Genomic DNA, 19,120 nt, shown 5'->3' with positions numbered 1-19,120 from the left:
TGCATTTAAATCATCACAAACAACCACTGAATGGACACCTCATTTTTTATAGGGGAAGAGCAAGCCCATGGCCGAATTCATAAGATTGCTACTGGGGAAATTGGGCCTGGTGAATCTTTTGGTTTCTCCTGAAGAGACGTGTTCAATTGCAAAAGCTAGTTTAAAAGAAATCTATTGGGAATTTGCTATTGCCCAATCAATTGCAACCAGTAGAGGTACTTTGACGAGGGACTTTCTTGATGCAAAAACATTTCAATGCGACGAGCCTGCCAAAGACTGAATCACTCCCACCTTGGCACGTAAACTGTATTTTTAGTTTAGGTACAAGACGCTTCCAACCAGGAACTTTTGTAGTAAGCAGTTTGGAGCTGTACCTGGGGTTGATCTATGTCCTGTCTGTGAGGATGCTACGGAATCACTAACGCACTTTCCGTTTCTTTGCCCAGCATATCGGTACCAGGGGGGTTGTCCCCCTTTGCAGGAAGTTGGACACTAGCCGATATATGGAAGCATATAGTATTCTCTGCACCGACACATACAGACTGTTAGTTTTTCAATTTCCGGATTCCTAATTGTAGAGAGCCAGGCGGGCTCTACCAGACAATGTATCCACGTTCACGCATCCACTCCACCCCTCAGGGCGGGCACGCCCCGAGGGTATAATAAACCCCGGGTACGACCGCTCGTGGTCTTCCCGGCTACCCATCACTATAGTGTGTGTCGCATCATTCAATATGCCCCTCCAGTGATTAGGCCCTGACCCACAACACCACATTGGCGACGAGGCCGGCTGCAAAGGAGAGTACACCAGCTGTCGCTAGAAGAGGATGTCGACCCACCACCAGACAGCCATGCTCAGGAACGACCTCTGCGATACGAAGACGATGAAGACGACGAAGTCTATGTCGTCTCATATGTGGTTAGAGCATCCACGGCATCCACGCGAAGGAGGCCCCCACTGATGTGCTCAGTCAAGGTAGATGGCACGGCGGTCCAAGCACTCATAGACACTGGGGCATCCGTGAACGTCATGGACTCCGACCAGTACGAGAAGATGACGCCAAAGCCTGAACTGGTCCCCTCCCAGGCGAGGATCTACACGTACGGAGGAGTCGAACCTATGCCTTTACGTGGAGTGATCAAGACAACGATTGTGCATGGAGGGTACTCAACCGAAGCAAAATTCCACGTCACGGAAGGGAAGAAAGGCACGCTACTAAGCTGCCACACCGCCGAAGACCTTGGACTGGTGTTCTTTGCGAACCAGGTGCACCAGTCACATGCAGAGTTCCTGATGGAGGAGTTTCCAGAACTGTTCCGAGGACTTGGAAAGCTAAAGAACAAGAAATTCAAGCTACACATAGACACGCCGATACGCCCGACGGCCCTAAGACACAGGCGAGTCCCATTCAACCTGCGGCCGCAGGTGGAGGAAGAGCTAAAGAAGCTCGAAGATCTCGGAGTTATCGAGAAAGTGACTGGGCCCACACCGTGGGTTTCCCCTCTCGTAGCGGCACCTAAGCCCAAGCAGCCAGGGGCGATACGGCTGTGTGTGGATATGCGCCTGCCCAACAGCAGTGAAAAGAGAAAGGCATATCACCCCTACCATGGAGGACATCATAGCGGACCTCAACGGCGTAAAGTGGTTCTCTAAGCTGGATTTTAATGCGGGGTACCACCAACTGGAGCTGGAGCCAGACAGCCGCTACATCACCACTTTCTCAACCCACATAGGTCTAAGGAGGTACAAAAGGCTGAGCTTTGGGGTTTCGTCGGCAGCCGAAGTGTTCCAGAACGCAATCAGGGAGGTGCTATCCGGACTGAGTGGAGTCATAAACTTGAGTGATGACATTCTGGTGTATTCTGGATCACTCGAAGAGCATCACGCACACCTGAGAGCAACCTTAAGAAGACTGGCAGAACAGGGTCTGACGCTCCACAAATCAAAATGCTCGTTCTACCAGGAATCGATAGACTTTTTCGGCTATACGTTCACCCGGGAAGGCCTGAAAGTTGACCCCAAGAAAGCGGAGGCCATCAGAACAGCTAGCACCGTGATGGCGTACTTCCAACCGAAGAGAAAGACAGAGTTGGTGGTTGATGCAAGCCCGGTGGGCCTGGGAGCGGTACTCCTACAAGAGTATGGGGCCGATGTATGGAAGCCGGTGGCCTATGCGAGTAAAGCTCTCACGGATACGGAGACCCGCTATGCCCAGATCGAGAGAGAAGCTCTGGCCATCAAATGGGCGTGCCAGCATTTTCACTTGTATCTGTGCGGTCAAGAGTTCCAGGTAGTAACGGACCACAAACCTCTCGTGCCCCTGTTTGCAGGGTCATCGCGGCTGGCACCTCCACGAATCGAAAGATGGGCCGTCCAATTACAAGGGTACAACTTCAAGGTCATCTTCCGCCCCGGGGCCAACAATCCAGCGGACTACCTGTCAAGACATCCGGACAGCACTAAACCGGGCACATCACTAGAGGACAGTCACGAGGCGGACGCCTTTGTGCACATGATTTCAGAAAGCGCCTGCCCGGAGACCATGACACTGCTGGAAATCGGGGAAGCCACGGAAGAGGACGAGACGCTGTGCAGAGTCAAGCACGCGCTCCGTGAAAACCAATGGGCGCACTTTCTGGATGGGGTACAAGGGCTCAGACCTGAGGTCAGTCATGCTGCCAGCAGATATGGCAGATCAAGAGCGAGCTCAGCATCGGAGATGAAGGGGTGATCTTGCGAGGGCACCTCATAGTAGTGCCGGAAAGCCTCCAGGCCAAGATTCGGATTGGTGTCAGTACAACGCGATGTATTACAACGCGTTCCGTTACAACGCGTTTTTTACATCGCAAATACCATTACAATGCATGCCATTACAACGCATGGCATTACATAGCAGATGCTATTACAACGCATGGCATTACATCGTAAGTATTGGTAAGTATATCTTTTTTAAAAAAAATGTAATAAAGTTAATTAAATTAATTTAAAATAATAAAAATAATATAACATTTTTAAAACAGTAATTAATTTAATTATAGTAATTTAATTAATATTAAAATTGATATTAATGTAATATATTTAAAATAATATAATTAATGATATATAAAAAGTTTATAAATAGAAAATAATATAATGTAATTAATAACAATAAATATAATTATAATTTAATTAAGTTATAAATAATACATAATATAATTATATTTAATAAAATTAAAAGAATTTAATTAATTAAACATTTTTAAATAATATAATTTAATTATAATCGTTTATTAATACAATTAAATTAATAATTGTAAATATAGTTATTATTTTAATTAAATTAATGATATATAAAAAGATTATAAATAGAAAATAATATAATGTAATTAATAACAATAAATATAATTATAATTTAATTAAGTTATAAATAATACATAATATAATTATATTTAATAAAATTAAAAGAATTTAATTAATTAAACATTTTTAAATAATATAATTTAATTATAATCGTTTAATAATACAATTAAATTAATAATTGTAAATATAGTTATTATTTTAATTAAATTAAATAAAATTAATTTAATTAATTTAATTTATATAAAGTCGAAATACCCCTGTACCCCAAAAAACAAACCCAGCCCTAAAACCTAAAAACACCCCTGTACCCCAAAACCCAAACCCTGCCCTAAAACCTAAAAACACCCCTGTACCCCAAAACCCAAACCCTGCCCTAAAACCTAAAAACACCCCTGTACCCCAAAACCCAAACCCTGCCCTAAAACCTAAAAACACCCCTGTACCCCAAAACCCAAACCCTGCCCTAAAACCTAAAAACACCCCTGTACCCCAAAACCCAAACCCTGCCCTAAAACCTAAAAACACCCCTGTACCCCAAAACCCAAACCCAGCCCTAAAACCTAAAAACACCCCTGTACCCCAAAACCCAAACCCTGCCCTAAAACCTAAAAACACCCCTGTACCCCAAAACCCAAACCCTGCCCTAAAACCTAAAAACACCCCTGTACCCCAAAACCCAAACCCTGCCCTAAAACCTAAAAACACCCCTGTACCCCAAAACCCAAACCCAGCCCTAAAACCTAAAAACACCCCTGTACCCCAAAACCCAAACCCAGCCCTAAAACCTAAAAACACCCCTGTACCCCAAAACCCAAACCCTGCCCTAAAACCTAAAAACACCCCTGTACCCCAAAACCCAAACACTGCCCTAAAACCTAAAAACACCCCTGTACCCCAAAACCCAAACACTGCCCTAAAACCTAAAAATACCCAAACACCCCAAAACATATACATCAGTACCCCAAAACATATACTCCTATACTCATACTTATTTTTAAAAAATACTTAAATTAATATATTTAATTTATAATATTTAAAAACGAAATAAATATTTTTAAATAATTAATAATAATTAAATCAATTATAAAATATTAAATAAAATAAAAAAAAAATTAAATACTTACCAATACTTACGATGTAATGCCATGCGTTGTAATAGCATCTGCTATGTAATGCCATGCGTTGTAATGGCATGCATTGTAATGGTATTTGCGATGTAAAAATCGCGTTGTAACGGAACGCGTTGTAAAAGATGCGTTGTAGCGGTAACACACCCAAGATTCTGACCCTCGCCCACGTCGGACCTCAGGGGATGGCCAAGACGAAAGCCAGACTACAATGTCGGGTCTGGTTCCCGGCGATGGACATCAAAGTAGAAGAGATGGTGAGAGCCTGCCACGCGTGTCTCATCACCGGCGGGGATCCGGCGCCAGCACCTGTCATAACAGAACCACCCCCGACATTAACGTGGACTCACCTGAGCCTGGACTTCAGGAGTTTCCCGGATGGCCGACATACACTGGTCCTAGTCGACTCCTTCTCCAAATTCCCGGTGGTGGAGGTGATCCCCTCCACAGCATTCCCACAGGTCAAAAAGACTCTGAGTAAGATCTTCGCAACAATGGGACTACCGGAGGAAATCAAATCAGATAATGGCCCTCCATTCCAAGGCAGGGAGTTTCAAGCCTACCTGTAAGCCCTCCAAATCAAGCATCAGAAAATCACCCCCTTGTGGCCCCAGGCAAACGGAGAGGTAGAGAGACTCATGAGGACCCTTAACAGAGCCCTGCGGATCGCCGTAGACAACGGAGATGATCCGGAAGCAGCTTTGGATCAATTTCTAGGAGCTTACAGGCAGACGCCCCACAGCACCACCAAATGTGCCCCGGCACATCTACTGTTCAAAAGAGCCCCCGGAGACACCATCCCAGCTGCACGCACATGGGCCCCGCCAGTGAGGGACGAAGACGCCATTCAATTCCGAAGAGAATCAACCAACCGAAAAGCAAGTGCAGCCAGACACGCGAGAGAGTCAAACCTTCAGGAAGGGGACGCTGTGGTGGTCCATGATGGACACCCAGGATGGAAGTATAGGACCCCTTACGAACCGGACCTGTGGACCATAGAGAAAATCCAAGGAACCATGGTGACAGTCAGGAAAGGTGACCAAAGAGTAACCCGGAACGTGTCATGTTTCAAACCGGCGAGAGGAAGAGCGGATGACCGGGAAGAGGAAGAAGAGGACAGACCATGGGACGTCAGACAATCTCCGACAGGATCATCACCGGTGAGAAACGCAGACGTTCACATGCCAATCGAAGATCCAACGAGAGTCCCAAGTCCGCTGCCGAGCTCATCCATCGCCAATTCCCCGGCCTGCAGAGAGGAAGAAGAGGTGACCCCGGCTGGGGTCACCCAGTCACCGAAGGGCCGAAGCCAAAGGTACCATCTCCGGCCAAACCCTGGCCCGAGCCTCCGGCTAAGGGACTTTGTGTGCGCATCTCCCTGAAGGCCAACAACGGAGAAGGAAGCGACTGAAATAAAGGAGGGATGTAGAGAGCCAGGCGGGCTCTACCAGACAATGTATCCACGTTCACGCATCCACTCCACCCCTCAGGGCGGGCACGCCCGAGGGTATAATAAACCCCGGGTACGACCGCTCGTGGTCTTCCCGGCTACCCATCACTATAGTGTGTGTCGCATCATTCAATATGCCCCTCCAGTGATTAGGCCCTGACCCACAACACCACACTAATGTCAGTCTGGATCTGGCGTAGGACGTGTTTACAAGCAGTGGCAGTTTAGGAAATGGCAAAAGTGCTGGCTCCATAAGAAAAAGAGTGTAACGTTGATGGGAGTCCACTCATGGTTTTAATGTTCTTTTATTTTTCAACCACTTTGCGATTAATGAATTGTCAGATTGTATGTCCTCTTTAGGCTGTTTGATATAACACTTTATTGCTTATTTGCATATCCCGCAACAGGGGGAGTGATCAATTAGCATATCCAGCCCATGTCACCAGTATGGCAGTAATAGGATTGTGATGTTTAGCACTTGTGAATCTAACTTTCAATTCGATGTTGTGTAACCCTATGTTGACCTATATTCAGCATCAAGACACCCTCTTCTTTAACTTTGATTTTTTTTAAATATCATGTATTCAATAAACACGTGCACTTTCTGTGGTCTAAAATTGCACTCTAAACCTGTATCATGTACGTTCTCAACATGTTTTTAATCTTATAGTATTATGTATATCTAGATTTTAGCTTCTATGATAATGAACTTCTCATCAATGTAGAAAGGCTTGTGATCTCTGGCGACATTCATTACTATCTGGTAAGGATGTTTTTATACTTTTTATGAATGTTGTACTCTTATGATCCTGTAGATCAAAATAAAGTTATTATGATGATATTTGGAATAGCACTTTCTGTACCAACTCTTCCCACCTGAGAATGCTCATAGTAATTAGTTTTAGCCTGATCATATTTAGAGATTGACAATGGTAGTAGCCTTAATAATGTAATGCCACAGATAAAAAGCATTATGTAGTCTTATCACGTTGGCTCCTTCGCAATATTGATAGCTATCTTTCAACATCACCTTTTTGGTTCTGGGGCTGTACAACACACATATTACTGAGTTTACCGGACACAAGCCTGTTCAGGGCACCCAATTACATTTAATGTGTTGTCCCACGGCAGCCGCAACTCAAGCCTGCTCTGTAGGCAGCACGTTAGTGAAAAGTAGACAGCTGTTCGAAGCACATTATCCGCCTTCAACTGTGCAAGTGGCAAGGTAGCCTGTCTTTCAAAGAAGGGGGAGAGATTCTCCTGGAGGCAGATAGATACAGTGATTGATGGCACCCGCCTCCAGAGGATGCCTGCTGGGGTCCAGGCATATACCTTTCAAGGGGCCTTCTCAGGGTTGTACTGGCCGCATCACCTATATATGGCACAGTGACTGCACCCTTGACAGAACGTAGTGGTGTGTCCTCATACACAATATGGCATGGGCACAGAAGCAACGACCTCGTGCAAATAAGGGCATGCCCCCTTGAGATCTCCTTGCTTGCCGGCATATGTTGATATGTGTTATATGAGGAGTTGCGCATGCATCTGCAGCCAAATTTGTAATACCGAAGTACAGGGCTTTAAGTGGGAAAAATACTGCAAATGCTAAAAAGGGGCGGGGCAAACCTCTTAAAGGGGTGTGGCCTATCCAAGTAGTGGCGTGGTCTAAACCAAGGTAACTAGCATTGTGTGCTTAAGAAAATCCCCTCCAATTATCCTACCTTCGGAAAACACCCTCTTTAAACGATTTACCTTCCTCCTACAACGTGGCTCACCTAGCATGACCTCTCCACTTGTCAGTAGTGAGCAAAATGAGCATGTGCACATCGATGTGCAAGCTCTCACTTCAGTCCAATAAATAAAAAATGGACTACCTTTGCAAGGCCCGAAAATAGAGCCTGATAGAGACCTGTTTCGAGGCCCCCGGAAAATAACTGCCGGTGCTCAGATTCAGCCCACTTAAAGCCCTGCATCCATCCATCCTAAGCACTGAGCCATCAAACCATCTTTTTATCCATCCATACTTTTCTACCTACATACATACATATATCTGTCCATGCACCTATCCTAAGCATCTATTAGCCCACCCTCCTATCCTAAGTACTGGTCCATTCATCCATTCATCCATTCATCCTACATCCATCCATCCATCCATCCAGCAATCCATTCATTCATTCATCCATCCAGCCATCCATACATACATACATGTGTCCCTGGTCCTATCCTAAGCATCGATCAGCCCACCTGCTTATCCTAAGCACTGTGTCCTCCATCCATCCATATGCAGATACATCCATACATACATCTGTCCGAGAAACCTATCCTAAGCATCTATCAGCCCACCCGCCTATACTAAGTACTGGTCCATGCATCCATTCATCCTTCCATCCATCCAGCTATCCATTCATCCATCTGGCCATCCATCCACTCGCCATTTATTCAACTAACCGTCCTTTCCGTGCATGCTCTGCCCCCGATCCTAAGCACCCAGTATTATACTCATCCACCCAACCTCTTAATGGGCCGAAAAGGCTGGTGATAACCACTGACAGGAAGATGTTTTTGATAAAGAACAAGAAAGCTTTCCGTTGCTCTTTGTGGACCATAGTTCACCACCCTTCTCTGGTGGTGTTTTAAACAAAGGTTGATCCAGTGAAAAAAATGTAAACCAGCTTTTCAGTGTAATATGCTAATTCAGACACATAACCTTTCGTCCATTTCTATGTAGGAACACTGCTTCAAATTGGTCGTGACTGACAGATACTGAATACCTGTAGTTCTTACATTTGACAGAGTATACCAAATAGCTAATTTGGGGTGGTGAGAACCTACCCTTCTATATTTCCATGTGAAGCACAGTATAGGAATATAAAGGTAATTCCAACACTACTATCTTCATATTAAAAACAATACACTGTAAATGTAAATGTCATGGTACTTATAGAGCGCACTGTCAACAGACGGTCACCTTGCGGTGTCGCCTATTCGGCTTCCTGGCGCCTATACTCATACCGCTGTGGAACCCCTCCTGGCTTTCCCTGTGAAGTGTCCACTCCTGGGCACCCCCAGGGTGAAGCCAGGCATCCTTAGCGCTGTTGGGTCCGGTGTGGAGGCTAAGCAAGCTATTGCCCAGAGTTGCAGCGTGGGGCCCGTGATTAGAATAGGCACCGAGGCGATAATTAACAGGTTAGAGGAAATCAAGCCCGAGACCCCGCCGAGGTGGGAATCGAACCCTGATCCCTGGCCAGAACTCTACATCAGGGTCTGCCGCTCTAACCATTGAGCAACACTCCTCCACTATGAAAGGTCAGAGCAGGGTTGTGCTGGATTTGGCTGCCTGTGGTCCTCTCCAGAGGCACAACTAGAGCCAAATTTCGGGGGAGGCTAATTCCTTCAGCAATAGGCAGAGTGGGGATGCAGGGGCTCTAAAAAGGGGTGAAAAACAACAGAGCCTCATTTACAAGCAAATGGTCTTTTGAAGACCTGTGAAGTACTCGGATGCGGCTGTGTGTGTGCGCCCGAGAAGCTGCCTGGGTCAATGGGCGTTGTTTGCCTGGTCGTCCCTCTCCTAATCATCCCACAATGATGTTGCTCCTGCGCTGCAAAAAGAGAAGGGAAATCCTGAGAGAAAATGGCTCTCTTTAAAGGGTTTCACTTTCCCTACAACGCGGCTCACCTGGCATGACGTCTTTTCTTCTCAGTAGTGAGCGATGTGCATGCTCTCACTGCAGTCCAATTAAGAAAGAAGAAAATGGACTACCTTTGCGAGGCCCGAAAATAGAGCCCGATAGAGATCCGTTTTGAGGCCCTCTGAAAATTACTGCCGGTGCTCAGACCTGGACAGACCCGGCCCACTTAAAGCCCTACTGAAGTACCTCAGGAAGTGCAGAAGCCAGGTACAAATGCTTTTTACGTCCTCAGGTGACACGTTCCTGGATTTTGATTCCTCACCATGTTTCTACTGACATGTTTCTAGTATTATTATTATTATTATTATATATATGTTCTACTCGGCCAACAACAACAGCCCTGCACCATTCCCCAAATGTCAAATCAGTGTAATAAGTTCAAATTCTTGTTTTCGTCTAGACAAAACTGGACTAGGCCAGAAGATGAATTATCACACATATTGCGTACGAGGACAAATGGAAAACTGTAGCCTTCTCCTTAGTGGCAAAATACTTCATATCAAAATTATGCTGCTAATGTGATAATTATGTAGGTTACATTGACTGTTTACCAGCTACCAACACTTTGCTGTCTCTATTTTATTTTATATTATTTTCTGAATATTACCATTACTCGCAGAACAATACCAGTTCCTAGAATATTTATGCGTTCTCAGAAAATACAGAGGTAGATACTGGTTCACAAAAATTGGTGTATGAGTAGGTGAGACTTACTCTTTTAGTACTGGCTTAGTACCAAATTATCCTAGCTTACTTCTGTAATTCTAGAGTAAGCCAGGAGTACTCCCAGAGTAAGTCACAACAAAATATTGGTCAATTGGACCTTAAATTGATAACAGGTCCATTTGTGCCACACCTCCTATATATGCTTAAGTTAGGGGTTTTATTTTGCAAAAACTTGCTATCTTTGTAGATTTCAAAGTGCTTTTAGCCACACAGAGATGCAACCTTTTATTTTTTTTCTCTAATGGAAAAATCTTTTCTGCCAATGATGAACCCCTTACCCTGCATCCCACTAAATTAGCGAGAGTTCACTCCCATTCCCTCACTGAGTACAAATTTATTCTGACCTTGGGCAAAAGTAAATCATTGACTGTATCACAGATGGGAATGTGCTGTAAACATGTTTGTGTGTACCCACAACCAGAATATTTGTCGGTGTTTACCTACTTTCCAAGGTATTTGTTTGTGACCCTGTAAGCAGATTTGCAAACACATGATGTTACACCACACGCATGTTATGTTGTATGTGTATTATGAAGTATGCTTATGTCCTAAAGGGTGTCCTGCTGCTAGTGATGGGAGATACACAAGAGAACTTACAGAGAACAAGTAGAGTAGTTGGTAGGAGTGGAAAAACTGTTGTATTTGCAAAGATGGAGAGGGGGCATATGCAGAGTGTCTGGGCCGAAGACAGTAAATAGGCCTGTAGCTGCAGTACGCAGGTACTAGAGCAAGAGTGCTAAGCAGTGGCGGCTTCTCTGCTATGATAGAGAAGCATTGCCCCCGCTATCACTCTAAAAAATTTGAAAAATAAAACGATAATAAAAGAGATTTTATTATTGTTATATTTTTATTGGGCTGAGGCTTGGGAGCGGGGCTCGGGTATTGACAGGCTGGAGGGGGTTGGAGAAGTGTTGGGCACTACTGTTCACTGCACATGTTGGTTTGTCTGCCTGTCCCAGATCAGCCAAACCCACATGCGCAGTGAAGCTCTCTCCAACCCCAGCTGAATTGCTGGGTTGGAGAGAGAAGTCTTTCCTGGGGCACAGATCATTGGCGCTCAGGCCAATTATAAAGTTGCTCTCATGCTTGAGAGCAGTTTCAGGATTTGTCCAGGGCAGTATTGGAGCCTGTGCATGCCTGTAGTGGGGCCACGAGAGGAGGTGTGGAGCGTGATCCTGGAGAGCCGGCAGGTAAGTTCTTTTTTTAAAAATGTGTCTACGTCGTCTCAAACCAATCCCCACCCCCTACCCTACCTCGCCTCTCTCCCCTGACATGAGCCGCTCCTGGTGCTGTAGATGGTGCACATGCGGATGGGATCGGAGGTAGTGAGTGTTAGATGCATAAAATGCTTGGTTAAGAATCAAAGAGGTTTGAAAATAGACCATTTCTCGATAGGCATCTAGGTAAATTCTGGTAGATGGCAAGAAATGGATATGAATATAGACAAGGAGGGCAGTAGCATTCCTAACCCCCTAGAGCTAAGGAACAAGGATGCAAATATCCCTAGACAGAGGAATTCTCTGCAATCTAATCTGGAATGGACAGTAGCTTGGAGTAGGCGTGCCCACAGACAACACATACAGAATAAACAGCTGGATGTCACCTGTTAAGTGAGAATAAATAAAAGCGTGTTTAGACAAAGACGGTATAGGCTTTGGGGTGAGATATGCTGGCCACCAGGAAATAGACCAGATGAATGCAGAACTTCCAATGATCAAAATTTTCATTTCATCAAAGTTGAGCTTGGTTTGAGCACTGGCAGCCTTGTCATCAAATGTATGTTCTGTGCTATACATTTAATGAAGGCTGAAGGAAGAGAGAGGATGGGAGAGGGCAGTAACAGATTTTCAAGAGGGTTGGTCTCAGAGAGGAAAACTTATCAACCCCACCTGACCATGGTCTGCAATCAAAGTGGAAGGGGTCTCATTAACTGTATGAGAGCCAGAGACAAATATGAAGTGAACCAGGCCAGGGAACCTTCTTTAGCACAATATGTGAGAAGGTGGGAAAATAGAATTGTATAGAACACACTATTAAAAGCTACCAACAGATAAAGGAGAAACAGGGAAGTTGGTCAAATGTATTATAAGCTGAATTTTCTCTTGGAGACATTTAATAGGACAGAGCAGAGTTCAGAAGAGGTTGAGAAATCACAATTCTCACATGAAGAAAATAGATTTCTGGCAGTGGAGAGGACTTCTTGAGAGGAGAAGGATGACTCTTGATTTTAATAGCATAATACAAAATGCAAATAGGGTGAATCAGTTATTTGGAGGATCTGAATGTGGAGGAGTAAGATGATTTGTCCTCCAGAGAATGTGTGGTGGTCTGTGAACCCCATGGTAGGAGTAGAAAGTGGACTACATTGTATGAGTAAAAAGTGGAGGAGTTAGATTAGGTTTCGCAGGATTAAACAAAGACCCGAGCCACACATTTGTAACAAGACTGGACCAGGATATTTTGCTTGGGCTTTCAAGCCACATCATACAAGGAATGGCCTGATGCTTGGACTAGTGGAGTAGCATAGCGACAGACATTGTGAGCTCATCATACATGATAAAAATAGGATCCACCAGGGGTCTAGGAGAGTACGTAGGAAGGAGGGCTCTATAGGATCAGTTAAAATAAAGCAGATGGTAATGAAAGCCTGAATGTTGGGAAGCAAAGGCTCATTAATCCATAATTTAAGATCGCCAGGAATAATAATTTTAGAAGCCCTCCTGGCAGTGGATGCAAGGAGGTCGCTAATAGAAGAACACAATGTCTAAGTGGTCCCTGAGGGCGATAAAGAAGAACAGTGGTAAAGGTAATGGAAAAAGAGACTGCGCTATTGCAAATAAAAAATGCAGCACATGAAATGGTGGAATATGCTTCACTTAAAAGTAGTGTATGAATCGTATAAAAATCAGACCCACAGCCAGACCAGGTTTGTGGCAGTGGTCTATGTGAAGTATTTTATAGTCAAAAGTAGCATTAAAGAGATCATGAAAGCAACTATCAAGGAGCAAAGCATCAGTCAGAATACGTAACTCAAGCTTAAGTGATAAAATCAAATCCCTTTACTTTGTGAAGGGGCGAAGAGCGAATGTTAAGGCGGCAACTACCAAAGTCAGAAGAATGTTTCTTGGTGGCCAGAGTATGGAGAAAATAGGAGAAAGCATGGGCCATTTCATAAGACATGCAGGGTTTTTGCAGAGGTATGGATATTGATAGTAGAATCTACCAGGATATTGAATTGGAGTAGCTCTTGGTGTGCCTAGTGTAGGGAGAGGATAGCCCAGGGTGCTAAGCCCAAGGCACTGACGTTGTACTGACAGAAACGGATGGGCTTGTCTTAGATGCACCGTGGGTGGGCTAGCAGCCCACGTGCTGTGCACACAGGGCCGGCTCTAGGGCGCTGCGACCGGTGCCACCTCACCGGGTACTGGCTTCCTGGGGGTGCTGTGTTTGTAAATTTATTTTGTTTTTAAAGCACCTGCTGCTGCGTTCATTTCTTCCTGCAATTACCAGGCCTCACAAAAATGGCAAGTTAACTCCTGTGATTAATGTTCTTTATGGTGAGAGATTGGAGTATTGTATAGTTGATATTTTGACTTATGTGAAGGTAGTGCAGAGGGTTAATATGCCTGCTGCAAAAAATTTATACAATGTAGATAACAGAATGCACATAATGTAAATAGATCAGCAGGTTACTGATTTTAACCTGTTGGCTGCTTCCGCTTTTTTGCGACAGTGCGGCCTTTTTAAAAAACGGGCGCGGTCGCGTCGGCCTTAGGCCGACAGCAGCACCAGCGAGGTAGTGCTGCCGTCGGCCAATGGCCGACTGCAGAATCCAACGGGTTAAAAGAGACATCCTTTTGTAACTAGTAATTTATAACTTAAAGTCCTCATTTAGAACAGTGAGGCATTAACTGTCATCAGATAGCTGCATACACACTGCAAAGTATATATTAGAGCATAGATTAATGTTGCAAAAAGGGTTAATTTGGATAGAAATCAATTTTTACTATTAAAGAAAACTCCCAATTATGTTGTTTCTTTTTCGACTCTGGGTTTGTGCTTCTCCCTTTAGGCTCTCCTAAACTATCGCCCTACCAGTATGGATGACATGTGACTCTTGCACATTTAGTCCTTCGGCTTATGTAACATTTCCCATAAGCTAATTTACACACCTATGTTTGATTGTCTCTGTGTAATGTGTGTCTGATGCAAAGTGCTCTGACATTCTTTACTGGTATGTGTGGCGCTATATAACTAATCCAATGCATCTGAGAGAGAGTGGTTATAGAGATTTGGTCATCATTAAAGGATGCTAGTGAGAGAATCCATGGTGTCAGGGTCTTTAGGGGGGGCACAAACTAACATTGTCGCACTGGGCGCCACCAGCGCTAAAGCCGGCCCTGTGTGCAAATTCGTCCATGCTGCCATGTTATTTAAATGCTGACTCAAGCTACATTGATGTTCAGGGAAGTATCAGTTGCCCTACTAACAGGAAGCCTCAGCACTGTTGCTTGGTTTGAGAAAAGCACAGGCAAAGAGATGGGAATACATTTAAAGAAAAGGAGCACAGTGTCCTTTAGTATTATTTAAGGTAAGTACTGGGAAATTAAAAGGTAATGCAACAGAAAAAGGGCAACATTAACGAATATCAAATACTATCAGTCACCAGTATGCAAATAACTTAAACAACAAGGTGAAATAAAGAACAATGACTTGTGAAGTAAATTATTAAAATGGCTCTGGATGAGTGTAAACGAATTGTTACGTGTCAATAATTTTATTTTTGATCGTATATTCTAAATATAATTGAATTGACCCTTCATTAATTTGCTGCATAACACTTTTACATTAGTGTATTTCGCTTTTGTCCATTTGTGAATTTATCATAATTATATAGGGTGGGCTTTCAAGGGTTAAAGGAGGGTGTAAGAAACTGGTAGCCAATGTCCCACAATGGTATAGATGTTTTCCATAGGATTCCTTGGCTCAGATCTGTTACCAAAGCCGACCGACTGCATCAGTGTTATTAGCAAGATCACACGCAAACAACAATATCGTTAAGAAATACAGAGCTTAAGGGTTCAAACCAAGTTTAGATAAAAGATAAGGGAAACAATCATAAACTGATAAGAAAGAAGCACAAAAATAGATCCTTCATACAAAATGTCCTCCAGGTGGCTGTGCCATATTGAAAATAGCCACTGAAGGGAAACAGCCAACCACACAAAAGCTTTAAATAGGACTCAAGTGCCGGGTATTGCCAGTGAGCCATCTATAAGGTGTTTTGTCCGCATGTGTGTGCTTGGAAACCACGCTTGGTAAGTGAGCCTGAGACACATTAGACACCATGGTTTTACTTTAGGTTTGGGCTTGTTTTCAGAACAGACTATTGATGACTATTCATTAAGTATATTCAATTTTGTGTGGAGTTGGGCTTTTTAGATGCTGTATATACTTTTGTGGGAACGAATGTATGACGTTACTATGCAAACATTCTCCACGAATGGCTTTACAACGCGGTCGTTACAATGACCGCGTTGTTACTGTGCATGCCATTAGATTGCAAGTCATAATAACCACTTGCTGTAGGGGGCGCGCTGGACTTAGGAATAGTATTAATTACTACTCCTACTCCAGTTTGTGCAAAAGCAGGGAAGGTGTTGAATTTAAAATCCAACACATTCCCCGGTGTTGCACGCCCCCTACAGCAAGCCGTTGTTACCACTTGCAATGTAATGGCATGCGTGGTAACATCACAGTCGTTGTAATGACCCCGATGTAAGGCCATGCGTTGTGGAAACAGCGTTGTAAATGCTGATTCCCGTGGGAACTGAAACCTAATATCTTGTGCACCACAATTTTTACATGAGGGAGCTCAGCTCCGGGATCTCACATTGATTTAGCAGCAAGACACTAACCTCCTCATCAATGAATTAATAGTTTAGCAGAATATAAGTCAGAATAGAAACTGGGACTATTTAATAACTGAGTTCTAGATAAAGTAGAGTTTAAAATATTTATTACAGAATTGTTAAAAAAATGATACAGAAGAATGCATAATTTGCCATGAAGGCTCAGATACAGAACACAGAATCATAATATAATTCCTATTTCGGCAATTGAATTTCCCTAGATTTTATGGCTCTATCAAACTTTCACGTAATGCAGTAAAACATTTTGCTGCACAGCATGAAAGGGCAGGAATGTACCATATTTAACATTATATGGTGCATTCCCGTCCTTTACTGGTGCACAACATGCTGCCTTGGTGCAAGGGTGCCTGTGTTGAGAGCAGGATTGTTTTTGTGCATCTTCCTGAACAAAAACAATCTTCTGAGGCATTATCCTCTTTCTGCGTGTGCTACAAATTGCAGCAAATGTAGAAAGAAATAAAAATTAGGAGAAGTAAACATATTTTTCTTCGTCATGCCGGCTATGGGAACGCATAGCATTTTGATGCATTCCTAGGTCTACCACTCATGGTAAATCTAGGAATGCACCAAAATCTATAGGTGGACGCGTGCGAACACTCACGCCCCACCATGGAATGCCTCCCTGGAGCCCAGCAACACAAGACAGCAACTTGTGCTGCCTTGTGTTTCTCCAGATTTACCAAGCACAACAGGGCCATGCAAGGTGACCTTGCGTTGATTGGTAAATCTGACTTTAGTTTTGCGTTGCCCTTGTGTTGCCTTGCGCAATGAAAGGACAACACAACTGTTCGATGAATCTGCCCTAAGTGTCAAACTCATGAAGAGTTCTGACTGCATCCTAAGTAACGAAAAGAAGTTCTCAAAATAATCAGAGTCTTGGAGGAAAATGAGAAGTTGCCCCTGAACCTTGAAAAACCAGAGGGGTTTAGACACAATTTATGCATATCCGTTAACAAAACTACAGATTTAGCATGGTGTGATGATGTTTAAGTCGCGTTGGCAAATCAAAAACATCCTCATATTTATTAAAATTTCTTAACACTAACCCATTTCTCACGGTTAGAGAAATCTTCTGCTTGCTTCCTCAGCAACTGCACTCAAGAAAGGTACAGCATAATATGAAACATTTATTCAATGATCGCTCATACAATGATGTTCTTCTGCATGCCTGCATCGGAACACCCAGCGGAAATCCTTCAAAATCATTACAACACCTATACAATGGAAAGTTTAATTCACAATACACGCTTTCTAATACAATCGCTCTTTTGCATCCAAGCAATCTAGATTTTGTCGAAACTATGGAGAGGATTTGCAACAGTTCTCTGATCGGGAGGAGGAAAAAACAGGCGCAAGATGAGCTGAACCTAAGAAACCTAATCTATTCTCTCAAAATGGATTATCTGCTTGAAAATGTGGCCTAACTATGCTACATTATTAATCACACTTCTAAACCAACCTTATTAATTTGATTCAAGTGTATTTGCATTGTATTTGCATTCATTCATGTTTTACGACCATATGCATCATTAAAACCACTAATTGGCACAAGTAATTTGTCCCCGAAATTTACACATTCAGAAAACTTGAACACTCTCATCAGTAAAAATTCTAGGGCCAGGCTAGGCAGCAGTGAGTCTTGTTGCCACAGTGGATTGTTAGACTGATTCTGACTGATGTTGAAGGGCCAGAAGGAGCTGTGTTCCATTAGGCCCCATGAGGAATTCTTTTTAAGATAAAGCCAAGGCACCTGTTGATTTAAAACATATCCAGGTCCCCTTTTATGCTAGTCTTGAGCACGGTGCAGGATTGTGTAAATCAGTAGAACCCACACAGTATTAACAGTGAACCATCTGGATCCTGTACATGTAGCACTGATAAAAGGTTTTCACAGACACATTCAGAGAGGGAAACTGGTAGGACAGTATAGATGAGAGTGAGAATTCTGATGACGGCGTGTTTCTTTAGAGTCAAACATACTGTGTGCCACAGAATACTGACCACAGAAGTATTTTTTTCATTCTCAATAAAACCTGTCTAACGGGAATTTTATTTTTTAGACAAGATGGGTTACATTCACGAATATTAACATCCAGAAGAATGCCCCTCATTTGTCCCCAGGGATCCTAAATGATACAGCAGCATTTGATCTGCTTGCAGAATAAATCAGTGGAGGAGATTCTACAGTATGCTAGGTACTGTAGTGATGAAGTGGACTCAAAGCATAAGAAGCTTAAGGACAAACTAATGCTGGTTCAAGTGCAGAATGCAGAGAAGTAAGATCAGACACAGTCAAGTGGAGGAACACTAGGAAGAAAACAGGGGAACAATCAAGGAGAGAACCAGAATGCATCCGGTCAGGGAAGGGGGAGACCCATAGACCCTAAGATAGGAGTAGATGTTGCCACATGAGAGAGGGAAAGATTTTACTGTATGAATATCCTGGGACATTCTTATCACTCAGTTAGTAGGCCCTTCTGTTCAAAGTTATAGACCTTAGTTAGATTGGCCAGAGTGCTGCAATGTTCTGGTAAATTAAGCAGAAAGCAGGTCTGATCAAGAATTCATCCAGCACCACTGTCTGCGGGGCTTTTTCCTCCTGTCTTGTAGCCCCCACCCAGCTTGTGTGCTAAAGGTCGACTTCCACCCAGTTCTTTCGACATGACAGAAGGCCACATTCTCAAACTGTATTTGAGAAAAGAGGAAATAGGTGTCATGCAGCTGTGATAGGTGTGTTAACAGGATGTACAGATGGTACATCCTCACATAAAATGTACCTCCTTTGTGCAATAAAGTGCTTTTTCTGTTAAACTAAAACTAAAGCTAATTTACGGTAAGCTTCAAGTCAACAAGGC

At 43.5% G+C, this 19,120-nt stretch overlaps 1 protein-coding gene across 18 annotated transcripts in view; it reads right to left on the bottom strand.

Moving 5' to 3' along the window:
* Window positions 1–19,120, bottom strand: part of ABI3BP (ABI family member 3 binding protein) — a 1,784,442-nt gene that overhangs the window by 233,356 nt on the left and 1,531,966 nt on the right. The window lies entirely within an intron of this gene.

This window comes from Lissotriton vulgaris, chromosome 8 (assembly GCF_964263255.1).
Source record: "Lissotriton vulgaris chromosome 8, aLisVul1.2, whole genome shotgun sequence".
In the NCBI taxonomy this organism is placed as follows: Eukaryota; Metazoa; Chordata; class Amphibia; order Caudata; family Salamandridae; genus Lissotriton; species Lissotriton vulgaris.
The sequence above is the reverse complement of the archived record's forward strand: the minus strand, read 5'-3'. Positions and strand labels throughout refer to the sequence as shown.